This window comes from Onychostoma macrolepis, chromosome 16, assembly GCF_012432095.1.
Source record: "Onychostoma macrolepis isolate SWU-2019 chromosome 16, ASM1243209v1, whole genome shotgun sequence".
Classification (NCBI taxonomy): Eukaryota; Metazoa; Chordata; class Actinopteri; order Cypriniformes; family Cyprinidae; genus Onychostoma; species Onychostoma macrolepis.
Genome location: NC_081170.1, coordinates 30450392 through 30471770, shown reverse-complemented (window position 1 = coordinate 30471770; position 21379 = coordinate 30450392). Strand labels below are relative to the sequence as shown.

General features: G+C 36.4%; 1 pseudogene; it reads left to right on the top strand.

The window, feature by feature from the left end:
* The first annotated feature begins 2685 nt into the window (after positions 1–2685).
* On the top strand, positions 2686–20923 carry LOC131522002 (NACHT, LRR and PYD domains-containing protein 12-like; annotated as a pseudogene).
* The last annotated feature ends 456 nt before the right edge of the window (positions 20924–21379 follow it).

Here is a 21379-nt window from a genome sequence, read left to right as displayed (position 1 = left end):
GCGATCAAAAGCAGATCATTTTTTCGACATGCCTCTAAACTCTCAACACCAGGTTGATCTGTGAATTCCTTTAAATCAAAAGTTGCCATAGAAAGAGAAAAAAACAAACAAACAAAAAAAACAGAAGGAAAAATCCACACACACTCCGGACCTACCTACCTAACCAGAAGTCTAACTACAGCCTATAGCTAGTCTTCGGAGGGTACCGATTAAGAGAACTCGGTCGGGCGGCTAGACTCAGGTGGAAAACATGATCAGCCAGCCCCCGCGGTTACTCTCTCCCCATCCTATATTCAGCCCTCAGCGTCATTAGTGAATAGGCAGCAGGTGTACAGGGGCGGAGCTTACCCTCGGGAGAAGAACATAAGAAATCAATACAACACATACCAAGCATAATACTAATAACAACAATAATGACAAAACTTGGATCGTAACAGTGCCTCACACGCCAAAGAGAAAGTAAAATGTGTCTGTGCCGTCATTTTATGAAAACAGAAACATCTTAGCACTTGGGTTTTTTTTTATTTAGATTTTCCTGTTGGAACATTATTTAGATGAGTTATGATGAGCTGTCCACATATACATTTCCACGCAGGTGAGTGAACTGCGGTAAAGTTGTTTTTTTATAGGTCTATTGGATATTCGTTAGACATTCACTATTTTCTTCAACATTAAATGTTGTGTCATTGCAAAATGGTGGCAGTTAATGTTGTATCTCATTCAGATAATGCACCTAAAGCATAATTTTAAAAGTAATTATGATATTTTTCAATATTGTTCAGTCATTTTAAGAATCAAAGATTAAAAACACAAAACGGCGAGCTCAACAAGTTAGGGAGTGTCTCAAAAGTGCAAATCGCACAAATATCTATTTATACATTCTTTGTAGTTTTATAGCCTACATTATTCCAGGACTGCAATATTGTATAAAATTCATTATGGTTGTGATTGGTTAATATATTAAGTTAGATTTAGACAATTCATTACTTTAATGTGATTAATATCCCTGTTATAAATACAAAATAATAAAAAATCATGATGATGTCACACCAGTTGTAATAGCCTATCTTCACACAATCCTGACACACATCATACATGACTTGGATTTTGGAAATATGATTTTGTGTATGTTTCATGAATTATTGAAATATTTAAATGTATATAATTTCCTGGTCATGTGACCTCATTTTGCCACACTCACTGTATTGTATTTATAAACATCTTTCACACATTGGACATTCATCTGTTTTTGGAATATATCTTTGTTGATTTTAGACAATTATTTGATTATTTACAATTATTTAATAACTTTTTTTTTTTAACTTCTTGCTCATGTGATCTGATTTTGTTGCACAAGACCTGTTTATATTCACAAACAAAAAATATTTTCTCATACAAAAATATTTACATTGCTATATTATGTATAATATATGCCTATCAAACATTTATTAACTTAGTCCTTTATGGCATTTTCAGAGAAAATGTAGGAACAATCATAATTTGTTTGAGATTTGTCTGTATTTTTGTCTGTATAAGTGTAGTGCAGGAAGTACAGGCAAAACAGTGGGAGATTAAAATCAGGATATGATTCTGGTCAGTCCTGAATCTGGGTCTCCGGGGTCCAACAGACCTCAAACATGCTAAACTGCATAGTCAACTGTACCATTCATTCCTTCGCCAATTAAATAAACTTGCCTCTAAGGTCATTTTAAAATGTATCTATTAATAATTCAAAAGCTAAGTTCACATTTCTTGGTACTACACTTGATGTAATTCATTTTTAATGTTACAAATATTTGAATTATTTATTATTATCATATTATTATCATCAATAATAATAATAATAATTATTATTATTATTATTATAATTTTCACCATGCACTTTTATGAAAGTCCCTTTATTTGCTCAGAAAATGTCAAACATAAGCTATGTCCAAAATCAAACCAACTTCACCGCAGTTGTTAATGATACATTACTTAAACAGCATAGTTTAAGTAATTTCTTATATTTAAATTTTTTGGGCTTTGTCTAACTCAATTAAATTTAGGACCATTGTGTTTTTGCTAATCATGAAGTAAATATGATTGTAATGGCATAAAGTAGACTGAAGTGGGCACATTTTGTTTGAATTTGCATTCAGAAGGCCAAGACTAACATGCTAGAAAACATATATAAAGATGTTGTTTAACAATGTTATACTGTGACAGTTTCTTTTTTCTTTTCTTTTTGTTTTTGTATTCAGATAATTAGCTTCTGATGTCATATTTACTAGAGTTTATCATATGGTTCAAAGAGATTTTTTTCTTACAGACTTTCAGCACAATAAAAAGACTAGGTATACCGACTGTAAATAATGTGATACATTGTTATTATATTTGATCGTTAAGGCCATTAGTTTCCATTTTTGCTTTTACATTCAACCTTAAAACTTTGCCATAAAATATCCGACACATACTGTAATATGTTTTAATGTCTTTGGTAATTAATATTAATATCTAACCTTGTGTATCATCATGTTTAAAATTTGGTCTTTTAGGTTAAGATTTTAAAGTGGTTAAAATATGATATTCATGCACAAATGGCAGCATTTTGCAGTTTCCTGAAAATGACTTTTGGTAGAATAATTAATTTAGCATTGGAATTCTAATTTCCCTTCATGTTTTGTTTCAGTTCAGTCCAGTTGAAGTTGTGTGTCACTGAGAAGTGACCGGTTAATGGATCCTCCACATATCTTTAGTGGACAAACTGATCATTGATTTAGGTAAACTTCTATTAAACCATTTATCTTGTTACATCATCTATGTTGAAACAGAATAAAAGGTTCCTGTATGCAATGCATTTCAGAATATAAGAGCTCTGATATGTACTGTAGATGTGCACTTGCTGTTAAGTCTCCAACAGATCCCAGCTATGCGTCCGTGAAGAGTCACTGGTCAATGGATCCTCCACATAACTGTAGTGCACACACTGATCTTGGGTTTAGGTAAATGCCAGCAGTAGACTTTTCCAATGAAAAACGAATCCTGAACTTTCCAGTATATGACTGATAGTGAACTTTCATTTAGCATAAATATTCACTTAATCAACAGTCAATCATTATCACAGTATCTGATACTAAATTCCCTTCTTATTTTGCTTCAGTGTGGTCCAGATGCAAAGGCCAAAGTCATCTGAACCCAGCTGTGTGTCCACGAGGAGTGTCTGGTCAGTGGATCCTCCACATAACTTAAGTGGACACAATGATAAAGATCTACCTAAAGGAAGGTAAACCTACACTAAACCTTTATCTTATGACATTTTCTGTGTTGAAACACAGAATTATTCACTATTAATGCTGTATTAATTTTTATTGTCAAGGGAATGACCTCACTGCCTGTATGCATTGCCTTTCAGAAGACATTAATTGCAAGACCTTAATTAACAGCTATGATATGTAAATATGTGTAATAGTTGCACTTGCAGTTATTAAATATAAGGGTATGTAAATTACATTCGCTTGTTGTTTACATCTTCACTGCACAGCTCGGACCCACCAGAACCCAGCTGTGTGTCCATGAAGAGTAACTGGTCAATGGAACCTCCACGTAACTTTAGTGGACACACTGATCGTGGGTTTAGGTAAATGCTGTACTAATGCTGTACTTTCATCTTGTTACATCTGTACTGAAACAAAGGAAGAATTGTTCAAATTCAGTGCTGTACAGGGCCTTCGGTGCCTGTATGCAATGCATTTCAGAATGAAAAATGTAATTTGTAGCTCTGATATGTGGATGTTAACACACAGTTGCACTTGCTGTTATGTCTCCAAAAGCATAATACATGTTAATGAAATAATTTGGTTACCAAGAACATTCAGTCATTACAAAAGTGATTAATTTAAGAATGTGTGAATAACATTTACTTGTTTTCATCTTCAATGCACAGACCAGACCCACCAGAATCCAGCTGTGTGTCCATGAAGAGTAACGGGTCAATGGAACCTCCTCGTAACTTTAGTGGACACACTGATCGTGGGTTTAGGTAAATGCTGTACTAAACTGTTTATCATGTTACATCTACATCCTCCTGGGACCCAGAAAAAATAAATAAATAAATAAAATAAAATAAAATATATATATATATATATACTCATGTCATTACATTGTTTGTTACATTGAGCATAAGAAAAAAAGGAAAAATACCAGTTTTGAAAAATGATAATTTATTCATGTTATGCTACAGGTATGTCCTCTGTAAAGGACACCAGGACTCAATAAAATGAAATGAATAAAAAAAAAAAAAAAATGAAAGGAATAGACACGAGTAGGAAAAAACAATGGGTTTTTTAATCACCAATAAATTTTTAGGTTTCAGGTTTTTTTTTTTTTTTTTATACCAAACTATGTTATGAAAGATACAGAATGATTTGATGTACCATTTTGCTTCATGCAGTATGTGTGTAAAATGGCCATAAGAGGGTTTTCCCATTACATACAATGTATCTATACGCTGTATCTAATTTGCATATTAATGTGTTCTTGGGGCAACATTTAATGAAAAAAGAAGTGTAATAATGGGAGTAATAATTGGCAAGATTTTCATAATATCTAATATTTCATAGGAATATTAAAATTAATTTGTTGTGTCCCAAAATGTGCAATAAACATGCTTTGGGTCCTGGTTTCCTTTACAGTGGACATGTATGAAATTGATATCCTGTTTCATAACAGAAAGTTTTGATTTGAAACCCCATAACATTTTCCTGAGATGTTGAGTTATTATTATTATTTATTATTATTATTATTTGCCTTTATTTAACCAGGAGAGAACCTCACTGAGATTAAAAATCTCTTTTCCAGGAGTGTCCTGGCCAAGATAGGCGGCCCAGTTATACAAATACATATACAACAAAGAACAATACATCACAACAATAAAATATTACAGCATTAAAAGCATTTGCAAATCATTAAATCATTTTCTATTCCACGCAAAAGTGTTTTAAATTTACAAGGAGACACCAACTGATTTAGCCGGAGTTTCATTTGAAGAGAATTCCAGTCTGACGGTGCAGCATATTCAAATGCAATTTTACCTAAATTAGTTCGTGCTGAAGGTACATGAAGACTGTAAAAAGACTGAGAACGCAATGAATAATTAACAACTACTTTTGGTGAATCAAACAACAGAGATAGGATGGCAAAAAACCCAGAATAGCTTTGTAAATCAGTAAATACCAATGCATTTTCCTTCGAACAGCAAGTGAAGACCAGGCAACTCTATTATAAAGTATACAATGATGTGTAGAAAATTTACAATTCGTAATAAATCTTAAAGCACCATGATACACAGCTTCCAAAGAGGCAAGAAGATAAGAAGAGGCATTCTGATACACCACATCCCCATAATCAAGAATTGGTAAAAAAGTTCCAGACACAAGCCTCTTCCTTGCATTAAATGAAAAGCAAGACTTATTTCTGAAATAAAATCCTAGCCGCTTCTTCAACTTTAACCGCAAATAATTGATATATGTATTAAAACGTAGTGTATCATCAATTATGATGCCCAGGTACTTATACTCTGACACTAATGCGATCAGTTTCCCTTGCAAAGTTCGGAGAACGACGGGACTATCCGAAGAATTTCTAGAGTTTGATAACCACATAAATTTTGTTTTCTCAACATTTAAGACCAACTTTAAAGTAAAAAACCTTGCTTGAATAATATCAAACACTGATTGTAAGTCACCCAAAGCTTGTTGTTTTGTAGGAGCAGAGCAATAAATGACAGTGTCGTCTGCATAAAAGTGGAACCTTGCATTATCAATGTTAACGTCTAAACAATTTATATATATAATAAATAGTAATGGCCCCAATACAGATCCTTGGGGACTCCGTACCCACTTCAATAAGTCTGATTTAATACCTTCCACTTGCACACATTGAGTTCTTCCCTTTAAATAAGTATTAAACCATGAGACTACATTGTCTGATAGACCAACACTTCTGAGCCTATCTAACAAAATCTTGTAGTTCACTGTATCAAATGCCTTAGCTAAATCGATAAAAAGACATGCACAGTGGTGTTTTCCATCTAAGGACCTCACAATATCATTTAAAACTTTTAAAACAGCCGTAATAGTGCTCTGTTTTTTACGAAATCCTGATTGGTTGATAGACAAAAGTTTATGAGAGTGTAAATACTGTGTCAATTGTTTACTGATAAGACTTTCCAAAAGTTTTGACAAGATACATAACTTCGAAATAGGTCTATAGTTATCTAATAAAGTAGGGTCACCCCCTTTCAACAGAGGAACAACAAAAGCAGACTTCCAAATCTGTGGAATTTCCTTAGTTGTTAGGGAAAGATTGAACAGATATGTCAATGGATGTGAAATAATGTTAGCCGCTAATTTTAAAAACAATGGTTCAATAAGATCAGGACCTGACGATTTATTCACATCTAAGTTTTGTAGTGCAGAGCAGACATCAGAAGTAGTAATATGATTAAAACGAACTCTGTTGTACACAGATGCTGCTCTGCATTAAGAAATTCAGAAGTTACAGTGGTATAATTATTAGTCTGAAACAATGACCCTGATTCAGTAAAGTGGCTATTAAAACAATTGAGCATTTGTAATTTATCCATTATTTTAATACCATCCTTCGTTATGCAATTGGGAAGACCTGAAACAGATCTATTACCAGTCAGAAACTTTATATTTTTCCAGAACTTACTCGCATTTGCTGATTTTTCCGTTTTATCAAGAAAATACTCTGCTTTTGCCTTTCTGATCATAACTGTACATTTGTTACGAAGCTGTTTAAAATACAACCAATCAGGATTTAAGTTAGTTTGTCTGGCCTTAGCCCATGCAGCATCCCGCTCATGAATAAGGTCAGACAGTGCGGCTGAAAACCACGGATTATCCCGGCACTTAACTCTAAATTTTTTAAAAGGAGCATGCTTATTAATAATCAGAATGAAATTATCATAAAAATATTTCCAAGTACTTTCAATATCTGGGATTAATGTAATTTTTCCCAATCAAATTGAGCAATGTCTAATAAAAAACCTTGTATATTAAAGTGTTTCATACAGCGTTTGGTGATAATTCGTGGTTTCTGCTTAAACATTTTTATATCTCTTGCTACTGCAACAACACAATGATCACTAATATCATTTGCAAATACGGAAGCTAGAGAATATTTATGAGGGGCATTTGTGAGAACAAGATCTAATAATGTGGATTTTTCTGGAAACTTCAAGTTAGGTCTTGTTGGTAAATCTACCAATTGAAAAAGATTATAAGTATCACAAAATGCTTTGAGACCATCAGATACCGGAAGCAACCAATTTAAATTAAAATCACCCATTAATATCAATTCTTTATAATTCAAGGAGGCCAGAGAATTCGTCAAAGAGGTCAAAGTATTACTAGTAGCCGATGGAGGTCTATAAAAACCTACTATAGTGAGTTGACATGTCTTTGACACAGACAAATTAAGAGCTAATAATTCATGCTGTTTAACTATCGATTCTGAGAGTAGCATGTTAGTCTCAAAGCATTCTTTAACGTAAATTACGACCCCCACCCCTTTTTGGTCTATCAGCTCTAAAAACATTATAACCAGTGATGTTGATCTCTTTGTCTAAAATAGTTTTGTTGAGCCAAGATTCTGATATTATTATAACATCCGCATTTGTATTTCTTGCCCAGATATTAACCATATCCAATTTAGGTAACAAACTACGAATGTTGACATGGATAAAACCCAAGCCTGACCTAGATTTTAATTCAGTTGGAGTAGAAAAAGTTGGAGCACATCTATTATATGGACCTGGATTTGGCAGTACATTTCCAGATATTAATAGCATAAGAAATATAAAGCTCTTACGTCTAGCAGATTTACTTACTACATCATTTCTTATAATTGGACCCACATGGAGAGAATAATTAATACAGTAGTTTGCTTCCTTAGTTAGCGCACAACTTATAAAATCTACATTTATAAAAATCAAAAAATACAACTTAAAACAATATTGTTTGAACGGAACAATGTCTGTAGACAGTCCGCTGCGTATCCAACTGTCGACATGTGCAGATGATAAATTGCACATTAAGGATGAATCGTAAACAGACCTACTGTCTCTGATGTGAACTTGGTTAGGCAACCAGATGAGTAGACCCGCTAAGAACATGCATGCAGTTATTAGGCGCCACATTATCCTCCAAAGTCCCCAGATGTAAAGTTCGGATAAGGCTGTAGAACGAAGCAGAACGTGCCAAGAATTCTCCGGGGTTCTCTCACACGACCGTCAGTAGTCAACTGTTCAAACTTAAGCCGCCGAACCGATGAAAACACCCCAACAGCTAGGCAACAGCAAACGAGCCCTTACCAAGGGACTCGAACCAAGAGTTGTAAAAGGTGCAATGCCGCCGTCACCGATGCTCAATCCGTGGACACCCGCAACAAACACGGATCTCGGGTCAAAGACGTGCGATGCCGCCTTCACTGATGCTCAATCCGTGAACACCTGCAGCAAACATGGATCTCCCTTGACCGCGTAGGCTTCTCCCTTTAGTCCAGACTTAGATCCAGTGCTTCAGTGCGGTGCAACAGAATAGCCGTTACAAAGTACGTATTCCAGACAAACGAAGTCAAAATGTTAGACGACCAGCTCCAATCCCAAAGCATTGAACTACTATCAGGCAGATTCAATGCGGTTCACAAACGCATCCACGCTGAGTAACCAAGGATCGCATTAAAGTGATTTTAGCGTTGAGAATCAAGTTAAAGTGATCAATAACCTTCCAAAACTGAACTTTAAAATAACAACAGTCCATTTAGAAGAAAATAAATAAAATGAAACAACAGTGCACAAACACCAACAGACTAACGAGCCGCCATCTTGGATTCAATCCAATCCGAGTTATGACCATTTAAAAATTAGTCAGATTAAAATGATAATTACGAAATATTATCATATTTCCATGAGTGTTAAATTTGATCATTAAATCATTTTCAGACACTTTTAAAGACTAAGGAGAGAGCGTGGTCATTGATAAAATATTTGGTATCTCTGAAAAGCCCTGAATGTGCTCTTTACAAGACATCCAGACTTAAAACTGTGACATGCAGGATGTCAGAAATTCACTAAAATATAATGTACGCTACAGCGGAGAATTACAGCTGAGAAGTCTATTCCTGGGTCCTAGGAGGATATTGAAACAAAAAAGAATGCTGTAAAGGATCTTCAGTGCAAGTATGCAATGAATTTCAGATGAAGATTTTAAAGTGTCCTTATTATGCAATTTTAAAGTTAAAGTTAAAATTTATTTTAAAGGTCCTGAGGTTACTATATATTTATATACATCCAGTCATGCAAAATTTATTTTCTCATAACATACACTGAACAAGATTATAAACGTAACACTTTTGTTTTTGCCCCCATTTTTCATGAGCTGAACTCAAAGATCTAAGACTTTTTCTATGTACACAAAAGGCTTATTTCTCTCAAATATTGCGCACAAATCTGTCTAAATCTGTGTTAGTGAGCACTTCTCCTTTGCCGAGATACTCCATCCACCTCACAGGTGTGGCATATCAAGATGCTGATTAGACAGCATGATTATGCACAGTTGTGCCTTAGGCTGGCCACAATAAAAGGCCACTCTAAAATGTGCAGTTTCACACAGCACAATGCCACAGATGTAGCAAGTTTTGAGGGAGCATGCAATTGGCATGCTGACTGCAGGAATGTCCACCAGAGCTGTTGCCCGCGAATTGAATGTTCATTTCTCTACCATAAGCCGTCTCCAAAGGCGTTTCAGAGAATTTGGCAGTACATCCAACCGGCCTCACAACCGCAGACCACGTGTAACCACACCAGCCCAGGACCTCCACATCCAGCATCTTAACCTCCAAGATCGTCTGAGACCAGCCACCCGGACAGCTGCTGCAACAATCGGTTTGCACAACTAAAGAATTTCTGCACAAACTGTCAGAAACCGTCTCAGGGAAGCTCATCTGCATAGAGTATCTCGGCAAAGGAGAAGTGCTCACTAACACACATTTAGACATATTTGTGAACAATATTTGAGAGAAATAGGCCTTTTGTGTACATAGAAAAAGTCTTAGATCTTTGAGTTCAGCTCATGAAAAATGGGGGCAAAAGTGTTGCGTTTATAATATAATTTTGTTCAGTGTACATTTCAGTAACACCTATTTTGTCCCAGTGCCTAAAATTGTTAATTCAAGTATCTGATCTCTAGAAACACCTCCTTTTTGCACATTTGCTGTGCTCTGATTGGTTAGATGGCCCAGATTGTTTGGTTAAAAATCGAAACGCCCATTACCATATCTGAATTTCAGTTGTGGAGGCTTCCTCAACACTTGTATACACATTGATGCAAACAGTAATGATGGCGTGGGTTTTCCTATGGCCCAATCCCAATTCTATTTTAGAACCCCTTACCCTACCCCTACCCCTACCCCATGCCTACCCCTTCCCCTTGTCCCTTGAAACAGAGTGCTAAGGGGTAGGGGTGAAAATATTCCCCTAAGAATTGGGACACCGCTACTATACTGTCACACATCATCATACGTCATACACCTATACTGGTGTGCATTAGAGACTTTAATTACCGTTCTATATTAATGCACAGCTTACTGACACACACACAAACACATATATAGGAGAATGCGCAGCTCACACAACCAGGAGCAAAGAAACTTGTCAACACTGCCCCACGACTTTTATTAATAACAGTTTAAATACTGAATCGCTACATTATGTTTTCCAGCAACGAGAGGATAAAATCGCTGTTTTTGAAGTAACGTTAAACTCACTCATTGTAAAAAGAGAGGCACAGACGCACGTACACTCCTCTCACTCTCTCTCTCTCGAATTGGCAATATTGGAGAAAAAGGTTTAGCGATTTCTAATTATTGGGGGGACTAGCCCCCCTCAATGTCTATGGTGTTTACAGCCCTGATCAGAAATGAAAATATGTTGTGGCACTATCATGCAGTCAGTAATGATATGACGTTAGCAAACTTCAGCGATATTTTGCAAACATTTATTTGAATAACATGACCGTAAATATGAACTCACATAAAACAAATTATTACATTTCATTAAATTCATTTAATCTTTATTAATGCCAAAAATGTGTACATTTATGTGTCTTTTTGTTCGCTCGTGCAGCCATGTTGCCACTGTTGCTGGTTTATGCTGAGATAATTCATACTCCTTCGTTTGTAGTGTGGTCCCGAAAAACCTTTGTTTGAAGGGCTATCTAGCCCTTCACCTTACCCCACCCCTCCAACCAAAAGAGAATCGAAACACCCCTACCCCTTCAGGTGAACGTGCGAAACGGCGGGGTAGGGGAAAAGGGAAGGGCTAAAATGGGATTGGGCCTATCAATTTGAGGCAATGATACAATGGAAGAAATAGCTGATCAACCCAAACCACTATCACAAGCACAAGTTAAGCAGGACATTTCTCAATGGTAAGTTTTTATTTAGTTTGCCGTACATTGTAGATAAGATGTTATAAGTGTGTAATTCCTTTACATAACTAATGTATGTTACTGACTCTTAACTTCCTCATGTTTTGGTAGTACATGCAAAGTGGTTTTGACATCGTGGGTTTTGACATTGACATGGCGACAACACAAACTGTGTTTGAGGGCAGGTGAAAGTACACGTTGTTTGCGAACAGACCATTATGCAAAATTGTTACAAACCTATGTAGGTTTGTGCAGAAAGGATGGAATTACAGAAACCAGTTCATGATAATTCCATTTGTTGTGCACTTTGTGGAACATTTAAATTCATAAACAGTAATTTTACTACCTCAAAGGTAATATCTGAGAAAAAAGGGTTACACTTTATTTTAAGCTGTACTTCTTACAGTGTAATTATACATTTAAGTACTGAGTGATAGTAATTAACTACATGTACTTACTATATGGTTAGGGTTTGGGTTACTTGCATGTAATTATGCATAATTAATTGTTATTAGTAAGCACATGTAACGTGTAACAAGCATACCTTAAAATAAAGTGTTACCAAAAAAGCATAATGGGGCACTTTAATTAACAGCTTGGATGTGGATGTGAACACTATAACAGCTGCACTTGCTGTTATGTCTAAATTATTTAATTACCAGAACTATCAATTATTAGTGAATTAATATAAGAAGAGTGCGTATCAATTACATTGAATTTTTTTCAATGTCAATTCACAGACCGTACTCGCTAGCATCCAGCTGTGGGTTCATGAAGAGTGACAAGTCAATGGATCCTTCACTTCACTTTAGTTGATATACTGATCTTTGGTTAAGGTAAATAATGTGTTAAAATGTATTGACATGTATTTATATTTACATGTATACATTTGACTATGCTTTTAATTTATCCAAAAAGACTTACATAGTGCCAGGATCTTGACAGTTTTAATTTGTCTGATTTGAATTATTGTCAGTGTGTTGTCACACATGTTTATTCTTCCTGTTTTCTAGGTTTATGTTGTGTTTTGCTCTTTTGGTTTAGATTTTCATTTGTATTTATGCATTTAGCAGATGCTTTTATCCAAAGCGATTTACAAAAGAGGAACAAAGGTAATTTATCAAGGAGCCAACAGTAATTGTAATTCACAATGCCAGGTCTGTTTGACAACTAGATTAGTAAGCAGGTGCATTGGTTTAAGAGTGTGGGGTGGTTAAATGCTTGCAGAAAAGATGTGACTTTTTGCCTCACTGGGAAGCAGCATCGCTCATTCAGTGACCTTAGCTGGCGGGAGGGTGCATGTTTCTTTGTGTCTTTTGTGGGTGTTGTACTTGGAGCATAGGGCCAAGACTCTTGTCACTTCTATCTAGTCTGTTTGTACCTGTGCTCCATGTCATGTTTCATTTTGTTTTGGTTGAGCACATGGTTCACCATGTCTAACCTCCTGGTTAACAATCTGATTTCTTCCACTTTAAATTGGCCTTGCATGCTCTGTCCTGGAGTGGTCCTTTGGTCAGTTTGTTTGGTTAGTTGCGTACATCTGTTTGATTGTTAAAGGTGCAGTATGTAATATTGACAGCTAGCAGTTAAAATGTGAACTGCAGTCCGAAAATCAAAATATTGTTTCTCCTGCCCCCTCGTCCTCAGACACGCAATAGGAATGAATGCAATTTACAGTGGAAAGCGATGAGCCTTACACTGCAAAATCTTAAAAATAATGGGCGTGCCAGTCCTAAATTTAGGACTCCTACATTTTTGCTCTAAGAGTATTTCACAAAGCATTTTAGCACTAAAACTACCTCCTACATCTGTGAAATGTTAGGACTAGTGAAGAGGACTCCTAAGTCACTAAGACCGAACTACAAACTATCCTTAAATCGCAAGGGTGTTAAATGCATGGTTTGTGTGTTGGAGCAGGGTTGGAACTAAACTCTGCAGGGCTGCGGCCCTCCAGGAACTGAGTTTGACACCGTTGGTATATCGCCTTAATCGCGGGGGTATTATGACTGTTGTAGAACTTGTCGGGGACAATTTTCATTTGATTACCCTATATCCTTGCTTTCATTAACCAGTTCGGCAAGAAGTAACAGCTCTTCTTGCGTCCAGTTTGGTTTTCTTTTATGTTTGCATGTCTTACTATCAGCCATGATTATTCCACTCTGTTAATTAAAAGGCTGTTTATATGCATATTCACTAATTGTTTACAAGAAGCATACATGTAAAAGGCTGACAATTAGCTGAACATATACTTTAATTATTGACAGCTTTCTGAATTGGTTTTAAGAGAAAACTCTTAGCTAAAAAACTTTTACTGCTATTTAGGAGAACTCTTAGTGGTAAGATAAAATGTTTTGTGAATATGGGCCCTGGACTTCAGTGTTTTGGCCAGTTATAGGGTTACACATAATTGTTAATAAAGACCTTTTTGATTCATCTTGACTGTCCTGCAATTTGATTCTATCCAAAAAACAGACTTTTCTGATGATATGACAGTATTTATAATATAAAATCACATTCTTCATAATAAAAAAAAATAATAAAAAAAACCTAAACATCCTATACTAAAGAAAGATATCTTTAAACGAACTGGTAGTCATCAAATATACTGTATGAAGTATGTCTCTATTATAAAATATGCATATACAACATATTCTAATAATTTGTTATTTTAATCTTACAGCCATGACCCTCAACATGCCAAAGCCCTCGAGACATTTAGATCAAATCTGAGGAAGAAGTTTGAGTGTCTGTATGAGGGAACAGCAAAGCAAAGAAACCCAACATTCCTGAATGAGATCTACACAGAGCTCTACATCACAGAGAGTGTGAGTGGAGAGATCAGTAATGAGCATGAGGTTAGACAGATTGAGACACAATCCAGGAGAGCAGCAACAGAGGACACACCGATCAAATGCAATGACATCTTTAGACCTTTACCTGGACAAGACAAACCCATCAGAACTGTGCTGACAAAGGGAGTCGCTGGCATTGGAAAAACAGTCTCTGTGCAGAAGTTCATCCTGGACTGGGCTGAAGAGAAAGAGAATCAGGACGTCCAGCTCATATTTCCACTTCCTTTCAGAGAGCTCAATCTGATGAAGCACAAAACACTCAGTCTTTCAGATCTTCTTTATGTCTTTTTTCCTGATACTAAAGAAATGGAAATATCCAGTGAAAAATATAAAGTGCTGTTCATCTTTGATGGTCTGGATGAGTGTCGTCTGTCTCTGGATTTTCAGAGCAATGTGAGGTTGTGTGAAGCGAGTAAATCAGCCTCAGTGGACGTGCTGCTGACGAACCTCATTGTGGGGAATCTGCTTCCCTCTGCTCTCATCTGGATCACCTCCAGACCAGCAGCAGCCGATCTCGTCCCCTGTGAGTGTGTCCATCGAGTGACAGAGGTGCGAGGCTTCAGCGATCCACAGAAGGAGGAATATTTCAGGAAGAGAATCAGTGATCATAGTCTGGTCAACAGGATCATCACACACCTGAAGTCATCAAGGAGCCTCTTCATCATGTGCCACATCCCTGTGTTCTGCTGGATCTCAGCCACTGTTCTGGAGAAGATGTTGAGGAAGCAGAGAGTGGAGAGATTCCCAAGACTCTCACTCAAATGTACACACACTTCCTGATCATTCAGACCAGCATCAAACATGAGAAGGACTATGAGAAGAACGTGAAGGATGAAGACATGATCCTAAAACTGGGGAAACTGGCTTTCCAGCAGCTTGTGAAAGGCAACCTGATCTTCTATGAGGAAGACCTGAGCGAGTGTGGCATTGATGAGACAGAAGCATCAGTTTACTCAGGATTGTGCACTCAGATCTTCAGAGAGGAGTTGGGCTTGTATCAGGGGAAAGTCTTCTGCTTCGTTCATCTGAGTGTCCAGGAACATCTAGCAGCTCTATATGTGCTGCTTTCATTCCTGCTGTACAAGAGAGATGTGCTCAATGAAAACCTCAGCTCAAAACATGCACACAAGTTCACATGTCACACAATCTTTGACCTGCACCAGAGAGCTGTGGACAAGGCTTTACAGGGTAGGAATGGACATCTGGACCTTTTTCTCAGATTTCTTTTAGGTCTCTCTCTAGAGTCCAATCAGACACTTTTGTAAGTCCTCCTGTCACATGTTAGAAACATCTCGTACAGCAAAGAGAAAACGATTGAGTATGTTAAAACAAGAATTAGAATGAATCCATCACCAGAGAAATCCATCAATCTGTTCCATTGTTTAAATGAACTGGGTGATCATTCTCTTGTGAATGAAGTCCAGGAGTGTGTCAGATCTGGAGGTCTTTCAAGTACAAGATTGTCCTCATCATAGTGGTCAGCTGTTGTATTTGTTTTATTAACCTCCAAGCATTTAGACGAGTTTCATTTGAGTAAATACACAAGCAGCGAGCAAAGTCAAGATCACATGGCACCGGATGAAGTACTTCTGAAGCTCTTGCCCGTAGTTAAAGCCTCCAGATCAGCTCAGTAAGTAGCAATTTTGCCTGATTATTTTAGACAAAAGACACACTTAAGTGCCTCTTCCTTTCCACATTAAGAGTGAACTGGAGATTAAGATGCTAATTTCACCTACATTATATTGTCTGTGAGACCTCAACTATTGCCCTTGCAGTAAGACTTTCTCTAACTCTCAGATATAATGAATTTTGCCAAATCTTTTGTACGTATACTAAATTGGCCATTTGTTCTTGTTGGATTTTCCCAAAACCATTGTCCAATAAAGGAACCTTGTTTGAGGTGTTTACATGATCTTACACATTGATGAGACATTTATTCTTCAAGTATAAAATATGACATACTGTACTATTTGTCTGTTTGACAAACACAGACACAGTACAGTTAACAAATATCAGCAAACAATTAAAAACATTCTAGAACGTTATTGTAAAAAAATCTGTACAAAATATAGTGAGGGAACATTCACCACAAATGAGGCAACCATGTTTGCATTAGACATTGGAGAATTATAATTTACTATTATTATTTTGCAGAGATATTAATACTGTTGTTTCTGCTCTGTAACACATTGTACATTTGAATTTTATGGTTGTTGCAACCACTGTAATCGCTATGATTGTTGATGAAGCCCACTGTTAAACTGGTCTTTGCTTTCTGATCTTAGAGAGTGAAGAGTGTGTCATTGTTCTGCAGGTTGAGTAATTGTGGCATCACAGCTGAAGGTTGTGCTGCCCTGGTTTCAGCACTAAGATCAAACCCCTCACGCCTCAGAGAACTAGATCTGTCTAAAAATAAACTACAAGACTCAGGATTGAATCTGCTCTCTGATGGACTGAAAGATCCTCACTGTAAACTGGAAAAATTGATGTAAGATCATACATTAATCTCAAATGAGACAAGAATCATTATTTTAAGTAGGGTGGTCCAAACTCGGTCCTGGAGGACCACTGTCCTGCAGAGTTTTGCCTCAGCACAGGCCCTGGGAGTTTCTAGTATGCCTAGTAAGACCTTGATTAGCTGGTTCAGGTGTGTTTAATTGGGGTTGGAGCTAAACTCTACAGGACAGTGGTCCTCCAGGAACAGGATTGGACACCCCTGATTATAACGACCTATTGACAGTATGTTGCTCTGTTCATAGCAATTTGCATTAATGCTGCCTTCACGTGCTATTGGAAATATTCACTTATGAAATCGTGATTACGAGCGTGTCGTATTCAAGTGTTTTATTGTCGGAAAGAATAAAATGTACCATCCCATTGGTTGACAATCATATAAACATTCACCGCGCTATACATGCAGTTTGCTGACAATTCTGGAATTTCGGTCAAATACATGCTTATTTCACTGCTTATTAAACATACAATATGCTTCGAATGATCGTTCATATCTAGCCTATAAATATACTACTTTAGAGACAAGACAAAGGGATGTAGTTGTGAGAACAGCAATGGTTGTTCCCTCCACCATGTTTAAAGTTTATGACCCGCCCAACTCAGAAACTCTGGTATCAAAATTATTTCTGAATTTCCCAGTATTAAATACGACTTGAGAGGCCGTTCACGCCTAATTTCCGTTTAGATAATTCCGATAGCACGTGAAGGCAGCATTACACACAATAAAGCAAAAGTAGATAACAAGTAACAAAAACATTAAATCTTCACAGATTTACGATTTAATATCATAATCTCTCTGTGTTTGTGCAGTAGTTCCTGCTGAACTAAAAGAGTGAAGAGTGTGTCATTGTTCTGCAGGTTAAGTCATTGTGGCTTCGCAGATGAAGGTTGTACTGCTCTGGCTTCAGCTCTGAAATCAAACTCCTCACGTCTGAGAGAACTGGATCTGACATGGAATAATCTACGAGATGCAGGTCTGACACATCTTGCTGCTGGACTGAAGGATCCTCACTGTAAACTGGAGAAACTGACGTAAGCTCATACATTAATCTTAACTGCAAACGGCTATATACATTAAGGGTCTATGATCATGTTGTTCAGATCACTGTCGTTTACCCAAAAATGAAAATTCTCTCAGCCTTTACTCACCCCCCTGCTGTCCCAGATGTATATTGCTTTTTTTTTTCTTCTTCAGATAAACACAAACAATAAAATATTTTTTAGAAAAAGAATGCATCTCTAAGACTTCATAATGGAAATGATGGCAAGCTGATGGTTCAAAAATGTACGGTGGATTAAATCATAGGTTTTGTAAGAAAAAAAAAATATATATTATAACTATATATTATAACTTTTTTTAACTATAAATCATAGCTTCTGGTTAGCTGTCTTTGCCTGTGTTTATCTGAAGAAACAACGTCATATATATCTGGAACGGCATGAGGGTGAGTAAAGGATGATTTATTTATTTTTTTCCTTTAACACAGTAAAGCAAATGAAAACTAACACAGATTAGGGATTTAATATTATTGTCTCTCTGTGGTTGTTCAGTAGTTCCTGCTGAACTAAGAGAGTGAAGCATGCCATTGTTCTCTGCAGGATGAGTTATTGTGATATCACACATGAAGGTTGTGCTGCTCTGGCTTCAGCTCTGAGATCAAATCTGAGAGAACTAGATCTGACTGGGAATAATCTAGGAGATGGAGGTCTGACACCACTGTCACCACTGATGGACTGAAGGATCCTCACTGTAAGCTGGAGAAACTGAGGTGAGTTCATACATTAATCTCAACATAAAAATGTAAATGAAAATTTGCCAATATGTGACTGAATGCAGTGCCCTCTGCAAATCTTGGTAAATGTGAGCAAAACAGGCTGTTGACAAATGTTTGTATTGTTAATCATTCTGTCTGTCATTCAAATATTCAAAAACATCTAACTTTTTAATTTAAACAAATAATTTTTTCTCGAATGTGTACCACAGTTATTGGCACCCCTTCACTTGCTAGTGTACCTCCTCTTTGTCTTCTCCTATAATGCATGCTAAGAGGGGAGACGACATGGCAAGTGATCTGGTACTATTCACCCACACAGAACCCATACCATTCTAGATCCCTCAGATTTTGAGATTTTCATCCCACAGTTTTTCTGTCGGAAGACTGAGATGGCCATTACAAAACCTTGATTTTCTGGTAACTGAGCAGTTTTTGTATTGTTTTTGGAGGTGTGCTTTGGATCATTATCTTGCTGGAGGATCCAGTCACAGTCAAGTTTAAGCTTCCTGGCTTACTGGTGCTTGATGAAGTCCATGATACTACGTGTCCTAACAAGTTGTCTGGCAAACAGTTGGTACTGGAGTATGTTCTTTGAAGACAGCAAAGGGCTTTGCCACTTGGACTTAAAAATGGTAGACTTTCCCCAGACTTTGGCAAATTTAATAATGAACAATGTGACTGGAAATATCAGATTTTTACTCATAGAATCCCCAAATCATACACCTACAACAGGTGTCATAGTGACCATCAAGAAGACAAACCACATACAAATGAAAAAAAAGAAAGATACATTATTCTCATAAGATTTTTTTGGTGTGTCATTAATTTTAGCACACATTTAGGGGGGAAAATATTTAACCTTTTTCTGTCATTTTACTTCAGTAAAATCTCTTTGTCTTTGCAGTTTTGGTAACACTTTACTTAAAGCCTTTATGTATAATGCATTATACAGGGTTATTAAAGGCTATAATGCATTATAATTATTTGTAATGTGCATTGTGATACATTATGTCTTATCATAAATAATTGTAACCAAATGCATAGTGTAACAATGACTTGATAAGTGTTATAATGTATTAACTGTGATTACAATTATTCATGAGATTGTACAATGCCTTATAAGGTGCATTACAAGTCATAATTAATGCATTAAAACTACTTTTATAATGCATTATATATAAAGGCTTTACGTAAAGTGTTACTGTCAATTTTTGAGTCCACATTGCTCATTTATCAATGACATTTACTGATCAGCGGTCAAGTTATTGACATGTTAGAGTAATAAAAAACATGGGTAAATTACCAAAAAAGGATCTGCTTAATAAGTTATTAAAAGTGCAATAAACTGCGCAAGAGAACTGAATTCAGCACTTGCACGCTGGCTGGCAATGGTATATGCCAAATAATATTTTTAAAACATAAAGGCAGGTTTGTTCATGCACTATGTTGCACCTCCGCATCTGGTATTTTAAAATGCCTTAAGGTTGTAACTGCTGATTTATATATGCAGCTGGATTGCTCTTAGAATTCTAAACTGCTAGCAGCCAGCAGAGCTCCCAGAAGTGTTTGACTATGCATGTTCCCTTTGAAAACTTACATTCATATTCATTACAGTAGTGAATATCAGATTGGTGGACACATGTGACAACTCAAAATATGTATTATAAATGTTAAAGTGCATTCAAATTCTAAAATCCGGGTATAAATGTATGCTTTCAAGTCTTAAACAGCTTTCTCGCAAGAACCGTTTTTTGTGGTGTGCATGTAAACATATTGTTCTCTGCAGGTTAAGTGATTGTGATATCACAGCTGAAGGTTGTGCTGCTCTGGCTTCAGTTCTGAGATCAAACCCCTCACACCTGAGAGAACTGGATCTGACTGCGAATAATCTTGGAGACAGAAGTGTGAAGCTGCTCTCTGCTGGACTGAAATATCCTCACTGCAAACTGGAGATACTAAAGTAAGACCGTACATATCAATCTAACTGAAAAAAGACAATCTTAACATTTTAACAAAGCCCAATTTTAGTTGGAATTTTTAATTTTTAATTTTATTCAGTGTGAAATTACCCTGTCCATTATATGTGAGTCTGAGAGTGTCATTGTTCTGCAGGTTGTGGGATTGTGATATCACAGATACAAGTTGTGCTGTTCTGGCTTCAGCTCTGAAATCAAACCCCTCACACCTGAGAGAACTCAATCTGTTGGGGAATAAACTAGGATATAGAGGTTTAAAGCTGCTCTCTGTCTTAAAAGAAAATCCACTAAATAAACTAGAGACACTGCTGTAAGTATTGATTCAAATCATATCATATCACATCACATCATATAATAATGTCATTTGATAACTACTGTAATCAATCCCCTGACCATGCTCCACAATGTATTGTTACTGTGTGTTTTGTTTTATTGACAGGTATTAGGCTAAATGATGGTCAATATAGGGCTAATGCAAGGGCATTATCATCAAAACCAAAGTCACGGTAACCTCAACAGTGTGTTTATGGTATTTCTATTAATGACTTTACTGTATATAATTGCAAATGTTATGTTTTTGTGCACAATCTATTAAAATCCTCCCCCATTCATGTTCTGGTGGACTGTTTTTATAAGTTAGAATCAAATGGCAATTAGGAATCATGCATTAAATTTGTGCAGGCCAATCCTGAATATATATATATATATATATATATATATATATATATTTTTTTTTACGACGATAAGTTAATGGATTTACAAGACTGGGA